The following is a 27,728-nucleotide window of genomic DNA, read 5'->3' as shown; positions in this document are numbered from 1 at the left end:
TTGTTTCCTGGTCCCTCTGGTCTCAATCACTGATTATTCCTGGAACTCTCTGCTCTGGCTTGATACATTGTATTTCTACCAACAGGAGGCTATCCTCAGAATCAGCAATGCTGCTCTGTAAAGACATGAAAAATTTTTGTGGAAGTTTAACATTTCCCAGACATATCTCTGCTGTCCCTTAACATCGCTACCAGGTGAGACACCAATATCACCCAGATCTTTCTTAAGGCCTGGGGATGAAAAATACAGAATGACAGAGAGTAAGACAATCTTTGTTTAAGAAACAATTGAGTTTATCTCCTGATTTGTTGCATATCTAAAAGCAAGAAGTCTTCTATTATGATGATTTATAGGTTTGCATTGAAATTAGTTGCCTTATTTTGAAATGATGACTTGTAATTTTCCTGTGAAATATATGTTTGGGCGATGTTGATCAACAATCCTGATTCAGTCTTCCTTCCCCCTTGATAGACTTCTCCTCAACTTCTCCTTCCCCCTTGATAGACTTGTCCTCAACATATTTCATCAGGCTCCTCCTTACTTTTGGAATGTTTATATCACAGCATGTTTATGGGCTATGATTTATTTTCCTTTTAAAAATAACTTGTTCATCCCTGCCTGATTTCTTCTGCTACTTTGCAGTACTTTTATTGACAAGCAAGTTCATTTTGCTTGTGTTAAAAGATGTTTACAGCAGCCACATTTTTAAATAGTTCTTCCTAGTGAGTCTGAGGAAGGACTCAGGCCTTTATGTAACATTTTAGTCCCATGATGCCTATATGCCAAGCAGATGAGCCCTGCTTTGTCAGGTTCTGCGTGAAGAAGAGTTACTGCAGTCCCTTGATTCATCTCTGAGGCAAGCTAGGGAGAAGAACAGAGCTACCAAAGTGGGCTTGGTGGAGGAAATAGTTGTAGAAATAGAATAAACGCCTACATATACTGATAACTTTCATGAATGTTATGAATGAAATGCCACTGAAGTGAGAAACCTTCCTCAATGTGGAAGATTGATTGAAGAACACTAAATAGGGTGCTTGATAGGTTCGTTTCTCCCTATGCAAGGACTTTTGGATTCTTAGTGGTGTTGCTAGAATTCACAACTATTTCTCACAATGGCAAGTATCAATAATCCCCAGGATATTATAATAAATAATAAAAGCCATTTTCACAAGGTAGGGTTTTTTCTCATGGCATGTGCTGTTTCAAAGCTTTCAGTGCTTTCCGACCTGAATTAAATATCTCTGGTTTTTTTAAGTCCTGACTCATTACAGAGTAGCATCACAACTTACATAGTCACCAATCTCCTTTATAATTCTTGCTTTTTTTTCTGGCTTTAGGCTCCACAGGCCTGACACTGAACACCCATCAATGGTAAAAAGCCAGACTTGGTCAAGTGTGATACGAAAAATAGGAAGGAGAAGTGCAAAGTATTACAGTTGGGCAGAAACAATGACCCTCAGAAATTTAGGCTGGGAAACATCTGGTATGAAACAGATGTGAAAAGAGGATCTGGGGGCTGCACTAGATTCCAAGCAGGAGCTCCATCAATGAGATTAAGTTATTCAGAAAGGGGCAGATATGGTCTGTGTTGTAGGAACAAATGCAGAGCCTGAAAAATAGGTAGCATCTTTACTTTTGTTCACAACTAGGCATGTTTCATATGGAAAACTGTCCATTTTTGGACATGATACTTCAAGAAAATGTAGTTTCACAGAGGACAGTCTAGTACAAAGCAATTTGATCAACCAGCAGTTGGAAAGGGTGATTTACAGGGGAGGTGGGAATGAGATCAGGTAGGATATGAAGGACTGAAGAAAGGATATCATGGAATCTGAGATCTACAAGAGGCTGTTGTAAAGGAGAGAGAGACAATAGGTTTCAAGGTTTGGAGCAGAACAGGCAAGACACAGTTTGCTTCAACTGCAAAACAGATGAGTGGCACATATTATTAGGGCATACTGGTACTGTAGGGAGGTTAAATGTTCTCAGCTTCTGAGAAGGATATAATACTTGAATAGCCAGGACAGCTGGAAAATTCTCCTTGGTGTACTTGTTTTTTTCTTCCAAGTCAGTACATGCTTTCTGAAATATAACACCTTATTTAGCCAGCAAGAAAAAGAAACTGGATTTCCTTGCTCTGAACTCATATTTACTTCCCCAAAGCAGTTATTGCAGCCAGCATGAGCCTGTGGGAAGTGGAGCCCTGAGACTATAATCAGTCAGTAATGCATAGACCATTGAATGTGAATAAACAGTGGGACAGCCTAAAGCAAACAGCAGCTTGGGCTTTACAGCCACCCAAGGAAAGCAGGGAACAAATTGATTTGAGAGGAACTCGTCAGGAGACACCCTCCCTTGTGCTTTCCACTAAACCATCAGGACTAGAGTCTTCATTCAGGGAGTGCCAGGTGCTCCATGAGGCCTTCTCAAGGAGTAATTAGGAATTTTTTTTCACAAGCTCATAGAGAAGTTGTGTTTGGAAGGGACCTGAGAGACTGCCTGGTCCACCCACCCTATTCAGCCTGGAGCAGGCTGCCTAGGACAGCAATTCATCTGAGATTTTATGTAAATTAAAGTCCACTTCAGAGTGTGCATTTATTTTAGCTCAAAGACACAAGTAGCTAATGAGGGACACAGCATATTCTCAGTTTTCATTGTGGTCACGGAAAGCAGAGGATGTTTGCAATGTTTAGGTCAAATGATGTAGCACATTATATTTTCTTAATTGTATTTTCCATGGAACATTTCGGGTAAAGTATTCCCTATATTGTGTGCCCCCAGAAAAACCACTGAAAAATAAATGGGATTACTTAAAATAATTAAATTCTCAGTCATTGAGACTAAACTCTGAAGCAGGCAAACTTTTTGCATTATGAATGTGCTAACTTGCAGAAAAAAAAGTGATTTTTTTGCAGTTTTTCAAAGGCCTTCTTATAATGAAAAAATCTTACTAGAATTCTTCTTAAAATTGTTTCTTAAACAGCAGTGTTTTCTACACTTTTTTTGTGGTTTCAACAAAGGTAGACCAGAGGTCTTTGAAAATCTTACGGCAATTCTATGTCAGAAAGCAGTGAGCAATTCAGGCGGAATTCTTTTGCTGACTGGAATTTTTTTTTTTTTTTTTTGAGAGGTAAAAATATGTTAAACTTATAACAGGAGAAAAACCATGGAATGACTGCAATGGGTATTCACCTAATATATGAAGAGGCTGGAATGAAACCGTCCAACTGATATGAGTGGAAATGTCACTGTTACATCATAAATATTTATCCTGTCACTTGAATAATAAGCAGGCACTCTCCACTTGTTATTTGGATCTAGATGGCTGCAAAGACTAACCTGATTTTCAGATTTGAACTATTTTTGCTTCCAGCTGCAGAATAATTCTCTTCTGATACTTGCTGGTGCATTTCCCCAACTCACCCAAGCCAGCATTTATTCCATGCTGGAGCAGCAGGGTTGCCCAACATTGCCTTTTCTCTCTTACAAACTCCCAGTGCAAAAATGCCATGCTGAATCTGTCTCTGAAGGGCTGTGAGGCTGTGAGGAGAAACACCAGATTGGTCTTGGCAGGTACATTGGCAAAGTCAGTCAGTTACAGAAAAAGAGGAAGCTGATGAGCACATGTGATGGTAACAGAGAAGACAACAAGGGATTCCAAAGGTAGCTTGCACAATCATTAACTGATGAAGGTAAATGAGGAGAGACAATAGCTTGACTTCCACATTCAAGTTTCAAAAAGATACCTGTTATATTTCTTTTCTAAACAACACACATGGAGACACATAAATGGAAACCTGGGATGCTGCTTTTATCAAGTCCACAGTCAGAACTGCATTTCTGCCTGATTAAATATTATGACAGCTCACATTGAAAAAAAGTCAAAGAGATTTCAGTCAGATACTTGGTGTTAAGTGCAAAAGAGTTGAGTGGACTACTGAAGAGGGAAACCATCTCATTCATATGGGTTTCTAGAATTATTTGACTCTATTCACATCAATGAGGGTTTAGTGAAGACAGGACTCGGGACAGTCAGAAATATATTTTTCAGATGGTAAGGAATAAAGAAGCACTAAAGAGTGGCACAGTTTCAAATCTGGAGTCAGTAGCAGAGAAGAACACAGACAGTGCTGAAAGGAGCTGCCAAGTCAACAAGTGGGATGTAAAGAGAAGAACAGAGAGGGAATCACAGGTAACTACTGAAAGGGTTCAAAACTGATGCTGGCTGTCTTATGTGCATGGTTAGGGGATGCATCTATACCAGCTCAAAACATCTTGAAATTAAGTTAAAATAAGTGTTTTGAGAATCAGCCAAGGTTTTTATTTCTAAGCGTGATGAGGACTGAATAGAGTGATCCATCTGACTGCAGAGAAATATCTCAAAAGGGGTGGAATGATTAAATAATATGACATGGGATAAGGCATGAGGATGGTGCCAGACTCTTTTTAGTGGTAGCCAGTGACAGGATGAAGAGCAATGGCCATGAACTAAACCCCAAAAAGTTTAATCTCAACATGAGGAAGACCTTTTTCCCATAGAGAATGGCAGAGCACTGGAGCAGCTGCCTGAGGAGGGAATGGAGTCTCTCTCTCAGGGAGCATTCCAAACTCATCTGGATGCGTTCCTGTCTCACCAGGTTTGGGTGGCCCTGCTGTGGTCTGGTGATCTCCAGATGTCCCTTCCAAGCCCAGCTACTCTGTGAATGCTCTGCCAGAGCTGTTGAATCAACTCCACCCTAATTCAGATCTCCACTGAAAAGCATCTCGGCCTCTTAGCAAATGTTATACTCTGGATTCACATGTGCTGGTGGAGGCAGGAGCTCCCAGATGCAGTTTTTATCTCTGTAAAGCTGCTATCCCATGGGTCTGCTGGCAGAGAAGAGTGTATCTGCTCTCAGAAGTGCTGAAAAATAGTCAGCTGGTTTGCCTCAGTCAACCAGTTCAGACCCCACAAACAAAACTTTGGTGTAAAGTCTTTGGATGTTCTCCAACAGCTCCAGTTTTGTCTTGGATTAAATGATTCACCATCTCATCTTTCTGAGTAATTAATATTTTTGGCTACTAACTTGCAGAAGTAAGTTTTTGTAATTATGTTCCAGCAAATGTTGTAGAAATCCAGTTAAAAAAGAATTAAAACAAGCAGGATCTTATCCTTTTTGTAGGCTGTTGTGTGCTTTTATTTTGGTCAAATAATCACTTGGGGAAAAAGGTTTCTAGGTTGACTCGATGGTTTGGAAGGTCATTTGCAACCTTGATGATTCTGTCATTCTCTTATCTATACTTAATCTTGTAGAACATATGCAGGTCTCCTATTTATATGTATTTCAAGAGTTGTTATGGTAACTTAACTTTATTCAGTATAATTCAGAGTACCAGTGATAGATCATTGTACTAGCAGATGGGGAAGGAACTAGCAATGCTTAAAAAATTAAATAATTCCAGTAAGAGCTGTGAGACTACTTCAAAATGCCATTAGGAAATACATTCTAATGAAATTAGTTTAGTTTGGTGTTTGAAAGTTTATTTTCTCCCATGAATATTCATGCAAGCTGCAAGTTTTTCAGCAATAACATTAATTTAAAAACTTCAAATGAATCATGGCAATATGTGTTTGCCCTGAAAGTATTGTGAATTCTCAGATGACTCTGTTTGCATGAATTTTCCCATCTATAAAACTTACTCAAGTCCTTTTTCTTGCCCTTTTAAGTGGGATTGGATGGTGGAGACAGCCAAATGAATACCCTGGGATTTAAAGATGGTAACAGCACTGTATAAACAGCAAATTATAAGTAAAGAATGACAAAAGCAACTCCAGCCTGAGGCAGTTAATGAGAAAGTTATGGGCAAGAATATGATCACATAAAATCGTTTCTAAACAATGTCAGCCAGCATCTTTTGTAGAAATGAAATAAAATTATTCCTACAGCCAAGGAACAAGCACAGAGAGAGGAACTTTATATTAAATTCATTTTTCAGCCACCAATGGCAAAAACTGAAATAGTGCCTGTTCCTCTTTACCTACAAGGTTGTATCCCTGCCTTAAGATGATGATCTCAAGATGATGAACACTTTTGCTGTAGTGTGTGTAGTATGAGCAACAGATTGTGTCATCACATTCCTAACAGACATCAGGACATGGTTTTTAATAAACTTAATGCATTTTTATCAATTATAATTCTGACAAAACCCCAGCATTGTAACCTAATATTTGATAAAGCCTTGATTCTGGAAGACAGAACTACTAGATCTAAATGTCAGTATTAGGTTACTACCTCTCCTTACTCTTAGGGAGCAATTCACAGACATTAAGTACTAAAATCAGAGCTGTACAAAACCACAGCCAGTATCTGAGCTGGGGGGCCCTGATCTGGGGAGCAAAAATCCAGGTTGATGCAAACACAGGCCCAACACCAGTGAAGGAAGAGTTGGCATATGAAGTATTATAGATGATCGAGCTCTAACTTTTTGGGGAAAAATAGTTCATAATTCACTTCAAGTGTCATTCCTTGCAGAAAATATCAATAGGCCTTGACATCCTCCCAGAGAGTTATGAGAGCTGTGTGGCACCATTGTGTGGCTTCTCCCCAAAATCTTTAGGAAGAGACTGAGGAGACATCCAGGGGACATCCTGGATGTCTGGAACTGGCTAATGTCACTCCCGTGAAGTAAAAGGACCTCTCAAAGTAGAATCTAGGAAATTACAGGCCCATCAGTCTTGCTTCATTCTGTGGGGAAATTATGAAAGGAATTCTTCCAGAGGTTGTAACAAGTTAACTGAAGGAAAAGCCAAGGGCAGATCATGCTTGGCAAACCCAGTTGCCACCCATCACAACAGATCCTGCTCAGCTGATGTGGGCATTGTCTACCTGGATTTCTCCAAAACTTTCAATATGGTTTCCCCAGCTTCCTCCCAGAGAAGCTGGTGTGTTCCTGTCTTCACAATGGTCCATGGTCTGGGTGACCTCATTGTGGCCTTCCAGTACCTGAAGGGAGCCCACAGGAAAGATAGACAGAGACTCAACAGTCTTTCCTCATTTTGCCACTTTCCACTCCTCTTTAGTCTATTCCATCTTTCCACTCATCTTCCCTGACAGGGTCCTGGAGTTACAGGATGAGAAGTAATAGCTTCAAAATGAAAAAGGACAGGGTTAGATGGGATATTGGAAAGAAATTGTTCCCTGTGAGCATGGTGAATCCCTGGCACAGGTTTCCCAGAGCAGCTGTGGCTGCCCCATCCTCCCCATCCTTGGCAGTGTTCCAGGCCAGGCTGGATGGGGCTCTGAGCAACCTGGGATATAGGAAGGTGTCCCTGCCCATGGCAGAAGGTGAGAGAGATGAATATTAAGGTCTCTTCCAACCCAAACCATTCCATGATTCTACTATTCTGTGATCCTTGAGATCACTTTCAACTTCATATTCTAAGATTTTCCAGGAAAATAATTACTTCCGTAGCAAAAAAAAAAAAAAAAACAAAAAAAACCACGCCTGGAGAAGAAAGAACAAAGGGTTTTTCCACCCTCTCTTCTAGAGCCTGAGTTACATATAGAATTATGTTAGACTTACAGAGGATAAAACTGGCTGCCTTTAATAGATCCTTCAGCTCTCTGCAGCAGCTCTGCCCAGGCTGGACTCCCACCCATCACTGGCGGAGAGATTTCAAACCTACATGAGCCAAACCCTGACCTTCTGTCAGTGAGGAGGAGGAGGAAGGAGTAGGAATATCAGTTTTAAACACAGCACTGTTTAACCCCTAGTGCTCAGTCTGTCCTCACAGACTAAGAGAGCACAATCAGGTAAAAATATTAAGGGATTGACTTTCTAATATCAGGAAGATGGTATACTGGGGAAATGGACCAAGGTTTGCAGATGGATTAAATTGTTTTTATGTGTGAGGTATCTTAAGATCTTGAAATTGCTTTTTTCAGAACCCTCTCCTCTTGATAATATAGATGAAAAATAGTAAGAAAATTATGAGGACAGGTGAGCTTCAAATCACCCACTTTGTTTAAAACAGAGAAGTACCACATATTCCTGCAGGTTTGTCATTTAGATGGAGATTTATTGATGAAGAAATTGAATCATGTCCTCAGATACTGAATTATAAGAAAGATAATTTTGAAATTATGCTTACAAATGCCAAAGAAACCATTCCCCTGGAACATGGTAAAAAAGCAGAGCAAGTATGAGGCAGAAAAGCCCACCAAAGAAATGTCTCTCAATCATGTCCATTAGCTGCTGAAATTTAGCTTTTTCCATTCCATGCAGTGCTCTCAAATGTAAAAATAATGATACAGTAGCACTGTGTGCTGAGCAGATAATGAAGTTTGGACCCCCACCCTCTTTCATCTGAAAGTCAGCTAAATATCTTTTGTTCCTTTAATGATGTGTCCATTTTAGGCACAGCCAGGGCCTAAAAGCTCATGGACTTCCCACAAAGCACTTCATTTTCCCAGACCCATTAATACAGTCCTTGCCCAGCTACCAGAAATGTAGGCTTTGCTTCATTTAATTGGCAACAAAGACAAAGAAGAGACTCAGCTCAGGTGTTTACTGTCAGCCTTCTCTTATGCAAACAGACAGAAAGAACAGAGCACAGGTGATTTCAGGTCAGGTATGGTATATTCAAAGGCATTTCCTCTCAGGTTTCAACTGTTTTCCTTTGCGAGCAGTGACCAGCAGTTTGGCCAGAGAAGCAGGGACAAAATATGTAGAGTAAAATCAGCAATGTGATTCAACACTTAAAAAGTTGTCTGATATTGGGGTAGGGGAACACATTCAGAAATTGTCAGAGGGTTGGTCATGCCTGGCTCTAGTCTGGAAAGAGAGGGAATGTGAAGGAATTATTCTCCCTGGACACTGTTTAGCATCTGAGATGGGTGTGAAAGAGCTGCTTGGCTTGGTTTGGTATTTCTTGGAAGTGTCATCATACAAATGGGAAAGAATGAAGCACAGGCAAAGAAAACCAGTCTGGTTTAGAGACAGGGATATTGGCTGTCCTGCTTGAAGTCAGCTGGAGGGAGGAGCCCTCCAAAAAAAGGAGAAGTAGGTACTTTTCAAAAGGTGCAGCGCAGCTACCAGATTTTTGATTTTCTTCCCTCCTCTGCATCTTGCCAGGTATGACAAAGCCTTTCACCTTTAACCTGTAAGTGTCTCACCTTTAACCTGCAGAGGTTCTTCACCTGGTTTAAAGATTTGGCTCAGTTGTGAAAAACTTGCAAAACCCCCCTTGGTTTGGATGGTTCTGCTTTGCATTTTGGCATTCAAGCAGCAGCATTTCAGTCTGGCCCTGCCAGTCACACGCAGTACAATGTAAAGTGACACCTTGCTTTGCCAGAAAGCCAAATGATTTTGATATTCCCTTCCCTCAATCTGGAAAGACAGTGGCTTGTGTGACTCCTTTGGGAAAAGTATTCTGTGTGGGGAGGGTGAGAACAGCATTTTGATCCTGGGGAAGTAATTTCTACAACAGTCTTTAGAGGATTTGTTTTATCCTTGGGAGGAAGCACTTTGCTGCTGTCAAAAACTGTGCAAGTTGCAGAATGAGTCACATAGCCACATAAACCTTTTGTGCCTGCCTGTGAATCCACTGAGGAGCCACAAGTGAGATTCTTCATGAAAAGCCCTTTAAATATGAGGTTCTTCTGCTCTCTTTTATGTAGAACACCCTCATTTAGCCTCAAGTGGGTGAGTTACCGTAGCTTATTTAGACCTGTGTTAGAAAATCTCAGCATTTCTTCAGCTTTTTACCCCAATTTTCATTTTCCCAAGCAATCATTTAGCCCACAGACTTAGATGCTGCAGGGTTTCTAATTCATCCACTGTAAGGCATCCAACACACATGAAACTTCCTTAGCAGATTCATGCCAGTAAAAAGAAAAAATCCAAACCCCAACGTTCCATGATGCACAGTAGAATTAATGTGTTATTGTACATTGAGAAAAAACCAATCCATCCACACTTCTTGAAGATAAAATTACTGAGGCTCTGAAAATTAATTTCCTGTTTAGCAGTAAAATAATTGAAAGACTGAAGTTGCTCATGAGATTAGAAGGCTGTCTACAGGTTCTGTCTGTGAACAGACTTTCACATAAAATGCCCTGCAGAGATATTTTTTGTCACTTAGTTTCTTACCAGCAGAGATGTAAAGTAATCACACTGAAATGCACACTAAATAATAGAATGATTGGTTTAATTGCCTGAAAGTGGATGGCTATTCTTATATGATCACAACATTGCAACCTCTGAGGCAGAACATTTCTCTATTTGTACTTTGTGTGCAGAGCTTGGAAAATGTTCTTTTTCAACACTGTCATCATCCACCATCTGTCCACCATCTAGAGCCTTCCTGGAGGGCTGGGAGGCTCCAGGATACATGAGAATGATACCCTGAATCTGCATTATTCTGTCAGGACAGAAACACCAGAGCAGCAAGAAATAAGTTCTTGTTCTAGAAAGGACACACACCTGGTTTTCCAGAAATCTCTCCATTTGAAAATCTATTTGGACTTAGGGCTAATCTGACCGGGATGGCTGCAGCATTTTTAGATGCATACATCTGTATTTCTTGCCTCTCTAAAAACTCTAATTTTCTGCATTGATAGGCCCACTATTTATTATTTGTGGTGTTGCAGAACATGAACCAGAATCACATAAAGCAGTGACTGGTTGCCTAAAAGAAGAGCCAGGAAGCCAAGCCAGAATGTACAGGAAACTCAGAAAGGAATCTTGGTTTCACCTTTTACTTGCCAGATCTGAAGTTTGTGGGCTTTGGCATTTTTATATTCTTCATGCCTCAATTTATGTATCAGAAATTTTCTTATAAAAACAATGAGGAAAGACAGAAGTTTCTCCAGTAGTAGGGCAGAACAAGATCCAAAACTTGAGTGTTTCTCTGCCCTGTGGAAGAAAATCTGTCTCTCTGTGCTGAGCATTTAGGAAGACTAAGCAAGCCAAACCCCATCATACAAACACCTCTCTATCTCCTCTGGATCCTGTATCCCTACTTGTGAAGCAGGAATTAATGTTCATTTTCTGCACAGAGAATAGACTAGGAGGTTCCCATATAAATTCATGGTAGGACCACTAAAATATGGCTGTATATTGGTGTATACAAATATTTGTATAATATATCGCTGTATATTTGCTTTTCAGCATCTAAAATGAGTTCTTTGTTATTGTGTATAACAGTTATTAGGATACTAGAACTGCTAAATTTAGACATTTTTTGCTTTTCACAGGAAAGAATAATGACGATTCAAATATTTTTCCTTGTAAATGCTTGGAGAGTTTAGAAGCAAAAAGAAAATGTAGAAGAGATAACATAACTGAGTCAGTTCAGGTTCCTAGAGTATACTTATTTCTCTGTACAAAGAAGGAACGATAAGAATGGGTAAAGGAGTTCATCCATATTAACCAGAAAGTGGAGCTAACAGCAAATGGGAAAAAACAGATTATGCTCACCAGACTGTTGAAGACAAGCAAGACAAAAATTCAGAGCTTTGTCATTGACTTCAAGGGGATTGAGCAAGGCTGCAGTTTGGTTATCTGTAAATAGCAGGGGTTGAGGGAAGGTGGTCATGGTTCTTGCAGATTGAGAACAGGCAGTGCCAAGAATGGCTAAGAAAATAATGAAATATGTGGCAATGAGACCTTTAATACACCTGGATGTGTACAATCCCTTATTTTGTAGACAACTTGTGTAGCTTCAGCAGAGTGAAAATGTCTTTAAGGATCTGCTGGGGGACTGTTTTTAAAAGAGATCTTACACATGTTGTAAGTATTACTTACTCCTGGTGTTCTTGCTGATATTTTTGGTCAGACCCTTTTCTAGTGGTAGGTGATGCTCAGACTTACCCTGCTGAGGATCTGGTGACTCATGTGATAAAACTCAACAATCTGAGATGAATAAAGTCATTAATTTTTTAATGATGTCTATGCTAAAAAGGGGACTAGTGGTGATACAAACACTATCTTGACTTTTAGCCACACAGTTTTTATTCAGTCCTCATCTTCCTCAAATATGCCTCAATTCTCTTCTCTACCCTTGCTGAAAAATAAGATTATTCAGGCATTGCCCCTTTCAGTGGCCTCCATAGAAATAGCTTATCTGCACAATTAATTGGTTAGCCTCAGTGAAAAGTTTTGGAGGCTGGGCAGAGCACCTTTCCATTCATTTCACTAGCACAATCCTTTTTATTAGCACCCTCCAGGCTCGCTTCACTCTCTGTTTGTGGGAGATAACAAATAGAGCAAATTTTTTGAAGAATATTTTTTATTTAACAGACCATGTTTTCTGTATGTTGTTAATCTCCTGAGAAATGGGGTGATTTTCTAGGTGGCAAAATAACCATTAAACTGGTAAACCAAAATTTTTAGGACATTTCACATTTTCTTTTGTCAGCTGCCCAGGTTACTTTGAACTTGGACGTGGATTCTCTTACCAGCTGCCCACCACTCCCTAGTTCAGCCACAGGTAATGTGATATGTTTAGGTAGTCTTGGCTCTTTCATGAAGCCAGCTCATGGGGTTCTGTATGTTCCAAGAAAACTTTGGTGTTCAAAGCCTCAGTCTCTAATAACCACCTTTCAAAATCTTGAGGAAAAATGAGGAAAACCTGTGGCTGAAATCACAACTCAGAGAGCCCAGTTTGTTCTTGGAAAGACTCTGTGAAATTATTTTTGCACAGGGATCTGACCACTGTTTTCATTTCCATAGGCATATTCATTTATATGCACAGATAAAACAAATAGCCCACTCTGTTTATTTACACACAGTATTTGCCTGTTGATCTGTTGTTTTCTCCTCTGTTTTGAAGGCCTGCAAGGCTTGTTATTTGATCTCTAGGAACAGTCTGCCTCGAGAAGGCAGCTCCACTCTTCCTCTCCTGGGAGGTAGCGCTTGATTCAACTCAGATTACAAAAATAGTAGCAACTTGTTGGAAAAAAAGAAAAGTGGCCATTAATCACTAGCAAGAAGGAGAGAGAACATCTTTTGAAGACAATTTATCCTTCAATTCACAAACTAATGTATGTTTTCTGTACCTGTGATGTATTTGAGATGTGGAGCTTCAGCTGGCATGTCACAGCTGTTTCCTCCAGGCATCGGGGACTGTGAGGGGGGATTCCTCTCAGTTTATAGTTCAGGCAACTGCTGATGTGAAGCTGTCAAATATCACAACTATAAAATGTCAGAAAGCTAATCAGTCTACCAAGAGCAGTTTCTTCCTTCTTTCACACATAAACATCACATTAAATTAGCAAGTGTAGAGATGAGTGGATAATTTATAATGAACAATTAGTCTAATTGTGCCTGCTTCTGTTAAGAGCCGAGGATGAAATGCTAAGACTGGATGTCTGAAGTAATTTATATATTTCTAGTAAGCATTTTTCCATGTGAATGTCCTGTGAGTAATTCATTGTGAATTGTTGCACTTCAGCCATGGTGATGGTTGCTAAGTTATAGAAGTCACTGGGAATGTTTGTGTTTCTCTAATTAGATTATTTATGAGTCCAGACAAAACATTGTGAATTTTAATTTTTAGAACTGAAAACATCATGACAATGGAATAAAAGCTGGAAACTATCTGAACATTTGAACTCAATATATTTGGCATTTAAGCAAAGCCATTTGAATAACTGGAAAATTAATACAGAAGACTCCTACACATAATTATATTTACCTTTTTTTCCAATGAGGAGGCCATTTAATGAAAACGTTTTTGTTCCTCCAGATTAACGGAACTTCTTTTAGCATCTGCATTTAATTACTCTGTTGCTCATGGAGGTGTATTCCATTAATTAACTGTTCACTTGTGGAGTTGTCAAGGTCCCAGACAGTGACATAAAGCCCTGTCTGAAATGAAATTTAAATACTTGCACCGATGTCACCAGCACTGTGATATCATCCTTTGTTCAGAGTGCCTTCATATCGCAGGAGAATCATGTCTGGATCTAGGTTTGATGCTGCTATGCAAAACATTGGGATTTCTGAAAGTGAAAAGAGAAAAGCAGTGTGAGCAAAGGCCAGTGGAAGAGTTCCCAGGGGTTCCCAAGTGTTCTGCAGTGCCAGTGTCAGGCAGCAGTGATTGAATCACGCCTGGGTGGTGGCTCCAGTTGCTCAGAGACAGTAATTTATCCCACTGAAAACTTCTGACTGTACATCTGAGCCAGTCTGCTGCTTTATCACCTTTGCCTCATGCAGTTTTAAAAAGACTGGCTTTCCTTCACTTGGCATTTCAGCACTGGCTGCTGTGTCAGGTGTGGCCCCCGATGATTGATAAGGGAGTTTTTCCTAGGATGCTTCTTTTCTGTACGTTTGTAGGGATGGTAAAGGCTCTCTCAGCATTTGGGGATCCTTCCCCTGTGTAATGTGTCAAATCCATGAGAAGGAGACTATTACCCAAAGGGTTTTGATGCACCAAAACCTGTCATGGTCACTTATTTACCTGTGCTACTGAGAGTGAATCACAAGAAAGGATCCTAAGCACACTTTTTTTAAAATTTAGTAATCAAACCAACCCTTTTTTTATTATGTCACTGGTGTTGTGTAAAGGCCAATTAGCATTTGTGAATCCTAGCATTCTGGTAATAAAAGGCATCCATATGCTCAGAAAGAAATTAATCTTTTTCCTTTGCTTTGGCCACAGCACTGTAGCAGTAGCATTTCTAAAAAAGCTATGGAATCCTAAGAAGGAAATGAATGATAATTCACAGGTCCTTGCAGCTCATGGGGTAGTTTTCATCAATCATCACCCCAAGTTCTCTCAGGATTTCTCTGTCCAGGTCCCTCTGGATCCATCCCTTCCCTCCAGCCTGTGTTTGCACTCCATAGCTTGGTGCATCAGTGAACTTGCTGAGGATGCCTCGATCCCACTGTCTGTGTCACCAACAAAAATGTTGAAGAGTATCATGCGGATCTTGTCCCAGACCTCTCAGGTTCATGTTCTGATTTGGGGCATTAATTTCTCCTTCCCAAGTCAGCTCTGTGTGCCAGTGATGAGGTCAGGTTCCAAACCTGCACACAGTTATTAGCTCACCACACAAAATGTCACACAGGATAGATGAATCCCATAACAATTGAGATCTGGTTTAACTCTACTCTTGATTAGGCCTACCAAGCCAAATTCATGTTAAGCATAACCTTCAGGTGCATCTGTAAGAACTTTCTGTACCAGTTGTTAACTGTCTGAGATTATCATTTTACAAACCCAGCAGATAATTCAAGCCACCAGGAGCTTCAGGAATCCATTGTAACAGGAGCTGTTAGAAACTCAAAAAATGAATGTTGCTTTTCAGAGATAAGTTAAACTTTTCAGTGCCCTTCATAAATTATTCAGGAGAGTCCAACAGAGATTTAAATTAAAGCACCTTGCACGCATTTCAGTGGTTACCACCTGTGACCTGGCTGCCTGCGTCACTGATGCAGTGGTGTTTTGGGGAATGCTATTCCCTGGGGTTGCTCTGTAATTGGCTCCTGCACCTTGTCCTGAACATGTTTCCAACGTGGTTTGAGCAGATGCAGACCCCTCCTTAACCAATCTTGTGTTGATACTGTTTGTAGGAAATGTCCTGTGACGCAGGGACAGCAGGTTGGCCTTGCTGCTGGGCTGCCCAGACTCCCCATGGGTGGGGATGCCCTCGTTCTCCCCAGAGTGCACTGGGAGGGACCAGGGCTGCATGAAGGACATGGCACTTGTTGTCACTCCCGTCAATTCCTGAGGCCTCTTGTACAGAACCTCAAAGGCAGTTTTAAATAAATTCCTGGAATCCTAGACTCACAGATTGGTTTGGGTTGGGAGGGACCTTAAAGGTCATCCAATCCCACCACTGCCATGGGCAGGGCCACCTTCCACTATCCCAGGTTGCTCAGAGCCCCCTCCAACCTGACTCTGAACCATTCCCAGGATGGATGCTTTTTCTGCACAGCAAGCATCAGGAGTGTGTCAAAGGCAGCTTGTTTTGGAATATCCATGAGTCTTCTCATAACGATACCTGAATACTTCCCTATCCCTACAGAACCAAATCTCAACAAAGCCTGTGAGAATTAAGAAAGTGTAATTCATTTTCTACAGATGAAAACACAGTAGGTTAATTGGAAATTTCCTACAGCAAATTACCTCAAAATCATGCAGTAATGGATGTTATTTTCACTAACTTCTTTATTACAGCATCTCTTTGAGACCACTGCATAACAGAGGCACCAGGAGATCAGATAATGGGTGTGAAAACACAATACAAAGCTCCATGTGTGACTTTGTCTGTGTGCTTCTATCCCAAAGTCAGGAGAAGAAATCATTCCCACCCCAATCTGTCAACAGAAGTACCAGGGATATCTGTTGGCATTTTCTGATGGCCGCATGTGTCCAGTGGGGATCTATGGGTAACATTTAGTGCTTCCAGGTGGTTTTGTTCGTTCATGTCAAGGCTGAAGCTGTAGAGACAGAAATTGGATCAGTGTTTCCTTTTGATCATAGTTTATTTCTTGGGTAAAGCAAATTTCTTTCACTTATTTGCTGGAAAAGTAAGACAACCAAGGATCATTTGGGGATTTTTTTTTTTCAAGTTGTTTTTACAGCATCTTTCTGATGGTAAAATATTGATTTAGGGGATATGAAGTGATACCCTGCTGCAAAGAAACAGCACCATTCTTTCAATGCAAAAGCTGTAAAAGCAAAAATCATTGATCTTCCTTTTATAAAATGTGAGATAATTCCTTTCGTAACAACACCTCGCATCAGGTACCTGTGGCTTTCCCCATTCAATCTGAATTTCTAAGCACTAAAGAAATCTCATTATTGAGAAGTAAACTAGCAGCTCCCTGGCAAAATGGTCACAGCAGTGTGAAATAGAGCCTGTACCACATTCAGCAGCCAGTTCGAGAATATTCTCATCACTTATCCATGAGGCTCATGATGCTTAAATACCACCTACAACAGAGCTCCTGATCTGGCAGCCCTTCTGCTTCCCCTTTTTGCCTTTAATAAAGCAAAGATTAAAAGGTTTACAGGAGCTATTACTTTGAAAGTCATGTTTCCCCCAAGTGTCCCTTGCACAGGGAAGATGAATTCTATAAGAATACTTAACTCAGTGGGCTTGGATGTTTAGGTTTCAGCAACCCCTAGAAATGTTTAAATATGTCTCTGAACTCTGAGGTTTTCTTCTTGATACCTTGCCAGCCATTTTAGCTTTCCATTCATTCCCACCTCCCTTTCAGCCCAACTTACTAGTTTTTTTTCATTTTTTTTCATCTTCCTTCTCTCAATTTCCCCAATGTGCCTTTTAACCCAACTCACTCACCTCAGACTGCAATCAGATCTTCCTTTTTTCTACATTCCAGCAGCATCCCACTGTTATTTTGATCATTCAAATCAGAAGAATTTAAAAATCTTGCTTTGATTTTTCACTCAGTCTAATTTGGTTTAGTCTTAGTTTTAAATGTTGATTTGTAGAAGGGTTGTAAACAGTATTTTAAAAGGTTCTTTTAAGGCATTTAGTTCTCTTTTTTTGTGAAGAGAAATGTGTTACATAAGCAGTCTAGTGTAATGGGAGTCACAAAGTAAGTGGATGGGGAATTCCTGAGACCTGTATGACAAAGGTATCTAATGGGAGGTTACTTCAAAGGAAATCTGGGAAAAAGAGAAAACCTGGGGGAATACCATGAGGAATACCTTGCCCAATTTACTCCTACATGCCTGCAATTCTGTGCATGGAAGGATCCTGCACACAGGAGGATACTGTACACAGGATTACACAGCTGCAGTGTGCACATGGGGACACCTGCTTGCTAAGACCTTATTGAAACCCCTGATGGGGAAGAAGAAGGAGGATGTTAAAAATGGGTCAGGACTTTTGGGCTGCACAGAAATACCTGTTTAAAATATTGAAGAATGTCAATTGCATTGGTGGTATGGCTCAGTGAGGGAGCTGATGATGGTTGTATTTTCAGAAAAACCAAATTAAGGGAGAGGGTACGTGCCTGTGGAGGAGCTGTAGGTCAGCAGTTTGTAAGAGGAGATAGAAAATGCTTTTTGCTCTGAGCAGTTACAGGTGTACAGCTTCTGGGGATAGACATAGAACAGGAGCCTTATTCAGTCCTCCATTCCAAATTCAGTTTTTCTTTCTGCCAGAGACATCTGAGAGCTTTCCTGCTTTCTATCCCATTCCATGTGAGCATGCACACACACACACACACACACAAACACGAACACAATCACTTGCTCTTTCCCTTCCAGGCTCCCACATATCTTTGAAGGCTTTACTTATCTGTGTACTTTCAGAACTGAAACTAAAACAGTTCTGGTACCTGAAAGCATGTTCAGTTTGTTACATTCTGATTTTTACCTTTTGCTTCTCACTGCTGTTCTCTGAAAGCAGCACACAAGTGCTTACTCCTTAAAAGATATATTTCTGCTAAGGATGCAGATATATTCAGGGGAAAATTTTGAGTTATTACTGATTAGTGATAAATGTCCCACTCTGTAAAGGTGTTTTTTCCTCCAGGACTTGATGCAGTGACACCCTGTCTGTGTACTCCTTGAAAAGCATGTGCAGAGCCTACATCTGTGTGTTTAGGGAAAGCATTGGCACAATTGGAAATCATGAATGAGTACCAGGAATTTTTCCTTGAGGGTCAATGAGGCTGAACTGGAAAACATCATTCAGATACCTTCTAAGGAGAGGAAAAAGGTGCCTTGAGGATGATATTTGAATTCATTGTCTCCTAACAGGATTGAGGAAACACTTTGTTCTCTAGTCTGATATGCTAAAAGGCTTTCTTCCTCTTGGTAAAATTTGTCATTTGTGCTTTGCTTTTCTATTTATAGAGTCAAGAAAGGCCTTATCTGCACTCCCATTTGTGGGAAGGTGGACTAGATGGTCTCATAAAATTTATTTTTTAGCTCTATTTGGGTTTTGATGTGAATATGCATATGGAATTTTTGCATCACAAGTACTAACACACAAATAGAAATAAAAGATTTGCCTGCATTTGGTTTTCTTATTTTTACATGGTAGTGAAATCACAAGGAGGTGATCTATTAAGCAGCCAGAATGAAGTTTCTGGATGATACTAGTCCTGTCCTCTAAAATGGGTGTAAATGCCTTTTGCCCTTTTTAGGAGCGAATAGGGAACATGCATGTCAAAACAATGCAAAACCCAAGTTGTGCAGCTGTTGACATTCTGTTGAGCTGATTAACTACATCTCCTCATCCAGCATCAACTTCCAACAGGTTTCACTAGCTGGACAATGATAAATGGGGACAAAAGAAGGCTGATAATTTCTCCCATAATTGCCACCTGCAATCCCAGAGAGTAAAGGAGAAATGAAGCCATAAATAGCAAGAAAGATTTGTCCAACTGTGTAAGATCAGAGCATTGATTCAGCCTTGATTGGGCTCCCCACTGCTTTCCTTTCGCTATTTATGTCAGGTTAACCTCTCATTTTCAGCAATGACATCTGTTCCCCATCTACTCATTTCAGGGAACATTCCGTGGTTTTCATTTTGTCAGCTGCTTTTCCTTCTTCTGATTACTTTGGAGCAAAGCTGCTGGGGTAGGTTTTATTTGAATAATGCCTAATTAGAAATGAATGTGCTTGCTTTGAGATAGGACACGCGATAAGGTGCAGTTTGTTCCATTAAACCTACCAAACATGTACCAGATGGAACCAAAACCATCAGGACCTAATGGAGGAAGAAAAGACAGAGGAGAGAATAGGCTGAGCACCTGAGAGCACTGAGGTGGAAGCTCCCAGACCTGTGGGCAGGTCTGTTCCACATGAGGAAAATGCAATTGTGGAATACCATGGAGCTGCACAAAACAGGCAGGTGGAATGTCACTCTCAGGTATCTCAGCAGAATCCTATGTGCACTTGATGCTAGAATCTGCTTCTGGTCATCATTCAGTCCAATGAGATCTGACACTCTATTTCTGAATTTAGATTGGTTGTTCTCAGTGTGAATGGGGTCTCTTGTCAAAGAAAGCCTTTGTAAGACAATTGGCTGACCTCTCCTCTGCCTCTCCTCTCCTCTCCTCTCCTCTCCTCTCCTCTCCTCTCCTCTCCTCTCCTCTCCTCTCCTCTCCTCTCCTCTCCTCTCCTCTCCTCTCCTCTCCTCTCCTCTCCTCTCCTCTCCTCTCCTCTCCTCTCCTCTCCTCTCCTCTCCTCTCCTCTCCTCTCCTCTCCTCTCCTCTCCTCTCCTCTCCTCTCCTCTCCTCTCCATACAGTGCTTGCAGCGCTCTAAATGTAATTCTGGTGTTGAGTCTGGCTAAGGTCACTTTACCTCTGGATTCTGGCCTCCCCCAGAGCAGGTATTTTCTTGCACTTTGTACATGATTTATGTAGTCTACCTATTCGAATTCCAAGCTGCACAGAACAGCGTGTCTCATCTCAGGCCAAGCAAGTTGTTAAGTACTTAAAGAATTATAATAATGATCGTACCTGAAGGAGAAAAGAGCTATGTCAGCAAGGTAAAAGAATTAATTATCAGCAAAATCTTGTCTCTGAAAGAATATGAAGCTGCTTCCTTGCTCAGAGAAATCCATAAAAAGCCAGAAAATCTGAGCTGGGTTAATGTATGATTTCCATGAGGACCATTTTAACCATCCCCCAGTCTCTTCTCTTGTGATGTTTGACTTTATCCATATTTTACTCTATGTTTATTGTACAGTTATAAACTTTTGCTGCTCAGGGAAATTAACATTACAAAAGCAAAGACCCCAAAAATTTGTAGAATTCCAGACTCTTATCTTCAGAAGGGAAGATATGATAAACAATTGCTATATCCCATTATATATGTTGTTAAATCTACCAGGCCATGTGACAAACTCCCAAGCTGAAGGCTTTTAAAATAATCCCAACATCTCATAGCAAAGTTTGTCTGCATAGTATTCAAATTTTACCCAAATCCTCACAACCGCATAAAAGGGTTTTAACTCATTCAAAAAATTAAATTAAAATGTACAATAGGTACCACACCTACAAAAGGATCTTTCCCCTTGTGCATAATTGTAGCTGAGGGACATTCCAGTTGAGTTGAATGACAGTTTAATGGCTGCCACTAAAGTAATTTATTGTCTAATATTTCTCCACTGTGTTGTATAAGGTATTAAACATCATTGAATACATGTTAGGAAAAATGTTCAGGCATAATTACACAAAAAGGCATAACTACACAAAATGATTTCTGCGGAGACTTCACATGGATGGGAAGTGTCTGTGTGTATCTATTTAAAAAAAAAAACTTAACGAGATGATGTGTGTATAGAAAATGTTAAAGATCATTTTCTCATTTGCCAGAGCATGCTTTCCCCCTGTCTTTTTCAATCTCTGGTACTTCCAGCTGCTCCTAATGATTTTCCCAATGAAACAGCTGTGTTTATGGGACTCTCTCATACTGTGATGTCTGGATTACAAAATGTTCAATCCGTTCACAAGTTTCTCCCTGTGACAAACTCGAAAAAAACATCCAGGCATTTTTGTTTTGTTTAGATCTCCACTTCTGCATTGAAATTAATGTTTGGCACAGATAAACTTCAGTCAAGAATAAAATCCTTCTCTGTTTTTGTGACATTCACATGTTCTGACATCAGATTTTCAGACTCATAGCATAAGAAAAATCTTGACTGTGTTGGTACAAATCAAGGATAAACGGATCCCAAAACTATGTCACCCCACAACTGGCTGTCTTCGGGGTTACACCAATTCCCACAATTCCAGGATGCTGTATTATCCTGAAAATCTTGAATCTTCATCTTGGCCCCAGGTGTCTCCTGGTTCCACTGTTGGTTTTGTACTGTTTTCCAAAGTCAGAGAAAACAAGACATATGGGTCTTGCAGAATTTTTAATTCCCCCATAGAGTTATAAAATAATTTAAGAATCAATGCTTTTAGATCAGTGCTGGTACTTCTGGAACCCAAATTAGTTTCAGCCCTGTGCAATATACCAATTAGAAAAGTCAAAAAGGGAAGCAATATCTAAGTATGCCCATCTTTGTCATCTCTTTTATGCAGAATTCCACTTCAAAGCACCTTTCTTGTTTGTTACGAGATCACTTTCATAAGCATCTAGCAAATGTGACTAAAAATGAGTATTTTGTTACACTTTCATGCCTCTCTCCTCAGTTGCTGAGAATCTTTTATTCTGTTGTCCCTAGCAGCTCTTCAGAATGACACTATACAGTTCCCTCCTTGCTTTCAGCTACTTATTGTTGCTCACTTATTGCTTCAATTTTTTTTTTCTTGTCTTGTGCACCTTATTTTTTTTAGTCACCTCCATCAGCATTTTTAAGGAGTGAATGAAGATGTTGAGAGGAGGACTGGACAGGCAGGAGGACCAAGAAGTTGAATTTAAACCACTTCTTTTATTCCTTGTGATGCTGCTTCTAAAAGTAAATTTGGATTACTTTAGGGTAACTGAGACCAAGTTGCTCAATCTACAGAGAAAGTAAAACTCACTCTGGGTAAGCTGCCTCCCCCATTAGCATGAGGCTGGGATTCTTCCTTCCTACTCCTACATTCAGAACTTGATTTTTCTTTCCCAAATTCCACTGAGGATTCAATCCCCCGAAATGAGCAATTTTGTTGGTGTACACTACTGTGTACACTGCAGCCAGGAGAAAGTAAGCCCAGGTAATGCTATCATACAGCTCTGATTTTCTATGGTATTATTGAAACTGGTGTGAAATACTGCACTAAAACAGAGGCAGACTAGGTATTCTCCTAAAGAATAGCTTAGACTGCCACAAAGAGAGGAGCTGAGATTAATCCAACTTTACAAATGTAGATATGCCTATGAAGTATAAACACCCATTCAAGTGTCACCTTGTCTTTTAGTTTATTACTCTGATGTATTTGTCCTTGAATCCATAATAGAAAAAGCAGTTGCTGACAGGGTGAAGAACTGCAAGTGCCCGTCCCTGCTTTTGATACTCAGCCTTAACTGGGACCTTTTCAAGCAGTCATCTGCAAACACTGCCCACATGAAGCTAATTGTCTACAAGGGCCTCTTCTGTAAATATGTGTCTGTCATCCTTAACCACTCTAAAGGATCAGAAGTGTGAAATTCATTATTCATTGGCGTACTGCAGGAGGCCCCATAAGATCAGTTGTATTATGTACAGCAGCCTGTTGTTTATTGGCACTGGCAAGGTTTTGCAAGAATAATCAAACTTGAAAAAAAGCAGCATTTTGTAAGAAGAACTTACAGTGGAATCTGTGTTGTGAATAGAACTTCAGGATTATGACACAATAAGTCATTCAAACTTCCATGGATGGAACCAATGAAACATGAAGGTTATTCCATTGGAACATTCTGGTATGAAGCCTTGGACTGAACACGAAGGTCCTGTTGGATTAGGTGCTCTGCAGGAAAAAGGAGCTGTCTCTGCCCTTGGTAGCAGTCAAGTTAAAGAGAAAATAAATCAGAAGGAAAAAGAAGTACCGCAGTACAGTTTGTCTTAATTTGCAAACTGCTGAAAAGTCTTTTTTGTCTTGGCTTGACTCTGTCCCGATGCCGGGCACCCATCAAAGCCCCTCTGTCACTGCACTGCACAGTTGAGCAGGGGAAATGAAATACAACCATGGGTTCATGATCTGAGATAATTTAAGGCTCATGAAACCCTTATTCTGTGGCAGAAGCTTTGATGGGATGTTTACACTTTGCCCCATTAAAAATAGTGCCACACTGGGAGAGAGATCTCTCATCAAGTACTGCCATGGGCAAAACAGGCTCAACTTTGAGACATGCACTGAATTTATTACACTGACACAATCAGAGCAGGATAATGAGAAGCAAAATAAACCCTTAGAAACACCTTCCCCCCACCCCTCCCTCCTTCCCAGCTCCACCTCTTCCCCAGTGGTGCAGGAAGACAGGGAATGGGGGTTTTGGTCAGGTTATCATGCATGGTTTCTCCCCCTGCTCGGGGAGAGGAGTAGTTCCCCTGTTCCACTATGGAAAACTATCTACAGTTTCATGGAAAACTATCTCCCATCAGAGATAGTTTTCCATGAACTTCCCTGATGTGAGTCCATCTCACAGGCACCACCTCTCTGTGAACTGGACTTCCAAAACCAGGCCATGCACATCCAATACACCTTATTATATAACTTGTAGTACCTCTTCAACTATATTAGATGCTTTTTAAAAACTGAGACTCTCCTTTACTTTGCTTAAATCTTCAAATTGTCCCAGACAAAGACCTTTAAATAAGTCTGGAATCTGTGAGATTTTCCCAGGGGGTGGCAGAGAAGTTGAGGTATTAGTCCATGTAATGAAAAACAAATCTGAAGTGAATTGTACATTTTGCTTTGTTTCTATAATATTACTTTAACACTGTGCTTATGCCTAGGGACTCTGGTGAATTTTATGACCTTAATGAACTTTACCTTTCAACATCACTATTTCCTTTGAGACTACACATATATTAATATAGGAGACAAAGTAAAAAGTAAATGAAAATATCTCATAATGTAAATTCTGGGAGATTTAACAAATCTACAAGAGAAACTGCTGGGAGTTCCTCTTTAAGCACTGGGTGACTGATATTTTCTTTTGAACTGGTGATTACCATCTCTCCTCCAAAATGTGTGATGCTCTGAGACTCAGAAATCCTTTTCCTTAGCCTGCCAGTGATCCCCACAGTGACCTTGGTGAAATAGTTTAATTTTTACTTCATATATACATGTATATTTTAATGCTGTAGCTTTGTGAAGCCAAGGTATTACTCCTGCTAGGTATTTCAACTGTGTTAGATGAAACTAAGAAGAATAAGAAAGTCAGAAATAAATTCAACAAGTTTGTCTTTCTCTGCAGCTGCCAAGAATAATTTATTCAATTCCTTCTGTAACTCAGTAACAAGTCTAGGATGCACTTAAGTGTGAGTAGAAACCAAAGCACCTATTTTCTGTTGTTGACTGTGGAGTAACAGGTTTCCAAGCAAAGGACAAAAATAGTCAGTGTAAACTTTGGAAATACATTTGGAGAAAAGGAAAATTATATCCCTCCCCAGGACAAGGCACAGCAATTTAATTAGTATTTCTAAAAAAATGGCTTCAGATGATGATGAAATCTCTCAAGAACTTTAGCTATTTCGATTCTAGATCATTTCCAACTCCTCTGATTCCATCTTGACCAATTTGGTAAGCTCATAAAAATCTAAATGTGGATTTTCTCCCGATGTTAGATTTGGCATATGCCCACCTCACCCCGGTATGAAGAACAGGCTTGGATTTTTTTTCCTCCCTCTTTTGTTATTTTATTAGCGGTCTGTCAGTCATGTTCTCCAAGACTCTGGGAACTTTGGTAGTCGTCTCTGACCAATCTTCTGGTAATGAATAGTCACAGAGATGACTTCCAAGGAGGAATGGCTGCCTGTTTTATGACGTTAAAACCTTTTTCTGAGAATGTTATGAAAAAAGAGCTGTCCTGTAGTTCAGAAAGTTTTTCTTGTCATTTTTATTTCCTCAGTGATCTTGGTTCTTCAATTTGCCTTTTTAAATATCAGCAGCCTGTGAGCCCGAGCCACCCTTCTGTTTTTTAACACATGATGCTCCCAAGGCATAAACAACATAACAAAAATGACAAAAAGGTTTCAAAAAAGGGGGGAAAAAGCTGCCAGCAGTGGTGAATATTGTGTCTTCAACATTCCTAACACTGCAGGAAAAGCTTTTGCCAAAAAATCCGTGTAGTCACTGGCTGCAAAGATGCCATGAAACCCTTAATCTGTTGCAAAAGCTTTGGTGGAATGTTTATACTTTTCCCCATTAAAAATAGTTCCACACTCCAAATGACGGCTGTGCACCACACAGTGAGGAAATGAAGTGATGAGACCAACAGATACAAAGTACCAATTTACTGATTATTTTTAATTACACTTTGGAGAAAGCCAAGCAAATGGCAAATAACTTTATCCTTTTTTTTAGCAGTTTATAATCAATCAGTCAGGAAGGTCTGTACTGGAGTCATGTTTTATTGTTGTTGACGTTATTTGTAAGGGTAATCACCCATCTTTGGGGAACTATTTGCCTCAGCTGAAAAATTAATTTTGGTCAAATGGCATTCCAAGTTAAAGAAGTCATAATGGAAGTAATCTCCAGCAAAGTCTCTGCTCACAGATATGTCCTAAATGGGGTGGTGACACAAATCCTGTTTTATACTTCATTAGCAGTCAATTCATAACCCATGGTGAACATGGTGTCTCAGAGTTTGGCTGTGAAATGAAGTGTTCCCTTTCATTTGGTTTGTCACCTTCTGTGAAAACATAAAGAATTAACAAGCTCTTCTCTTGCTTGCTGCTTGCACCTTTAATAGTGTATGATCCTAAGTTTCAGGGAGCGTGGAAACACCATTCCTGATAGGCTTCTCTTTCAATACTTTTTTTTTCTTTTTTCAAGAAAAAAAAAAAGAGATTTTTCATCTCTTGACTCAATGCCTTAAAGAATAGCCATGCAGCTGAGCATGAAATAAAAATATATATCAGAAAAAGCAAAGAACATATGAGGAAACAAATAGGTACCCCTGACTTTATGCAGCAGCTGGTTAAACAAGACAATAATCTGTGCTTACTTTTAAAATGCTTAAGGTTTTCAGACACTGTGGTCATAGATGTGCCTAAAGAGACACAACTGCACAGTGATCCAGGTTGTATACACAAAAATGTGGGATTTTAGGGAAAAAAAATTGTATCTCTCTATTATTGGTTTAAATAAACAACAAAAAAAAAAATCCCATAAGTATTTTATTCTTCCCTGTGAGAATATGGGAATGAAAGTGCTTTCAGCAGAGCCAGGAAGTGCTCTTTTCATTAACCTAGCGCACGTCTAATTTCAGTGGAATAAAGCTGCCCAAGTCACCAGAAGGGTACAAAATTAGGAGTCGACAGAAACAGGAGCTCACTCAGTTTCTATTCCTCTTCTTTATAATCTGAAACTGCCTCTCTGTGGTGTGCTGAGAGAAAACATATCTAGGTCCATATTTCATATATTTATGAAAAGAGACTCAAACAGAAGCAGTCACTGTGTGTGGGGAGGTCATTCTGATGTCAGAGCACATATGAAATGCTTTTGATACAACTGGGGCTGAGTTTAAGGTGATTATTTCCATTAACATACTGTTTCCAATTGCTTAAGAGCTTCAAACATTTTGACTGTTTGTGCCAAAATTACCAGCCTTGGCTAAGTTTATGTGTTGGGGAAGGAAAGGATGAGGACCCAGAATGTTTCAACCAAAACCACTGATCTATTTCTGAGGAAAAATGTTGCTTTTCAGTCAAGAAATTAAGAGTTTCCTTTCAGACTTTCTACATTTTGGACTAAGTACATGCATTTTTCTGTGACAGATGGTTACAAGTATGATGCACACCCCAGCCCATGCGTGGCCCACCACTACCTGACTTCTTAAAATGCAAAACACCTCCTAAGTGCCTCAAATGGGTACCAAATCCCGTCCCATGCAGCCATTTCTAAATTTCTTCTCCCAACCACGTGCAAGTACTTTATTTTTTTTTTACTTTTTCAGAATCCTTTGAGAATCCTTTGACCTTTTGCTTGTTTAGTAAGCCTGTCTTTCAGTGGCTTATATTTTTGTGAAATCAAATTTTGTTGACTTCATATTAATATGTCTCCTGCCGAGGAGCATAAATTAAACCAAAATGTGAAAGGCAGGAATTCTGATTTTACTCCTGGCTACATAGAAAGTGCTTTCAGTGTCGGAGTCCATTTGTTCCAGCTGGTA

This window comes from Melospiza melodia, chromosome 4 (assembly GCF_035770615.1).
Source record: "Melospiza melodia melodia isolate bMelMel2 chromosome 4, bMelMel2.pri, whole genome shotgun sequence".
Classification (NCBI taxonomy): Eukaryota; Metazoa; Chordata; class Aves; order Passeriformes; family Passerellidae; genus Melospiza; species Melospiza melodia.
The sequence above is the reverse complement of the archived record's forward strand: the minus strand, read 5'-3'. Positions refer to the sequence as shown.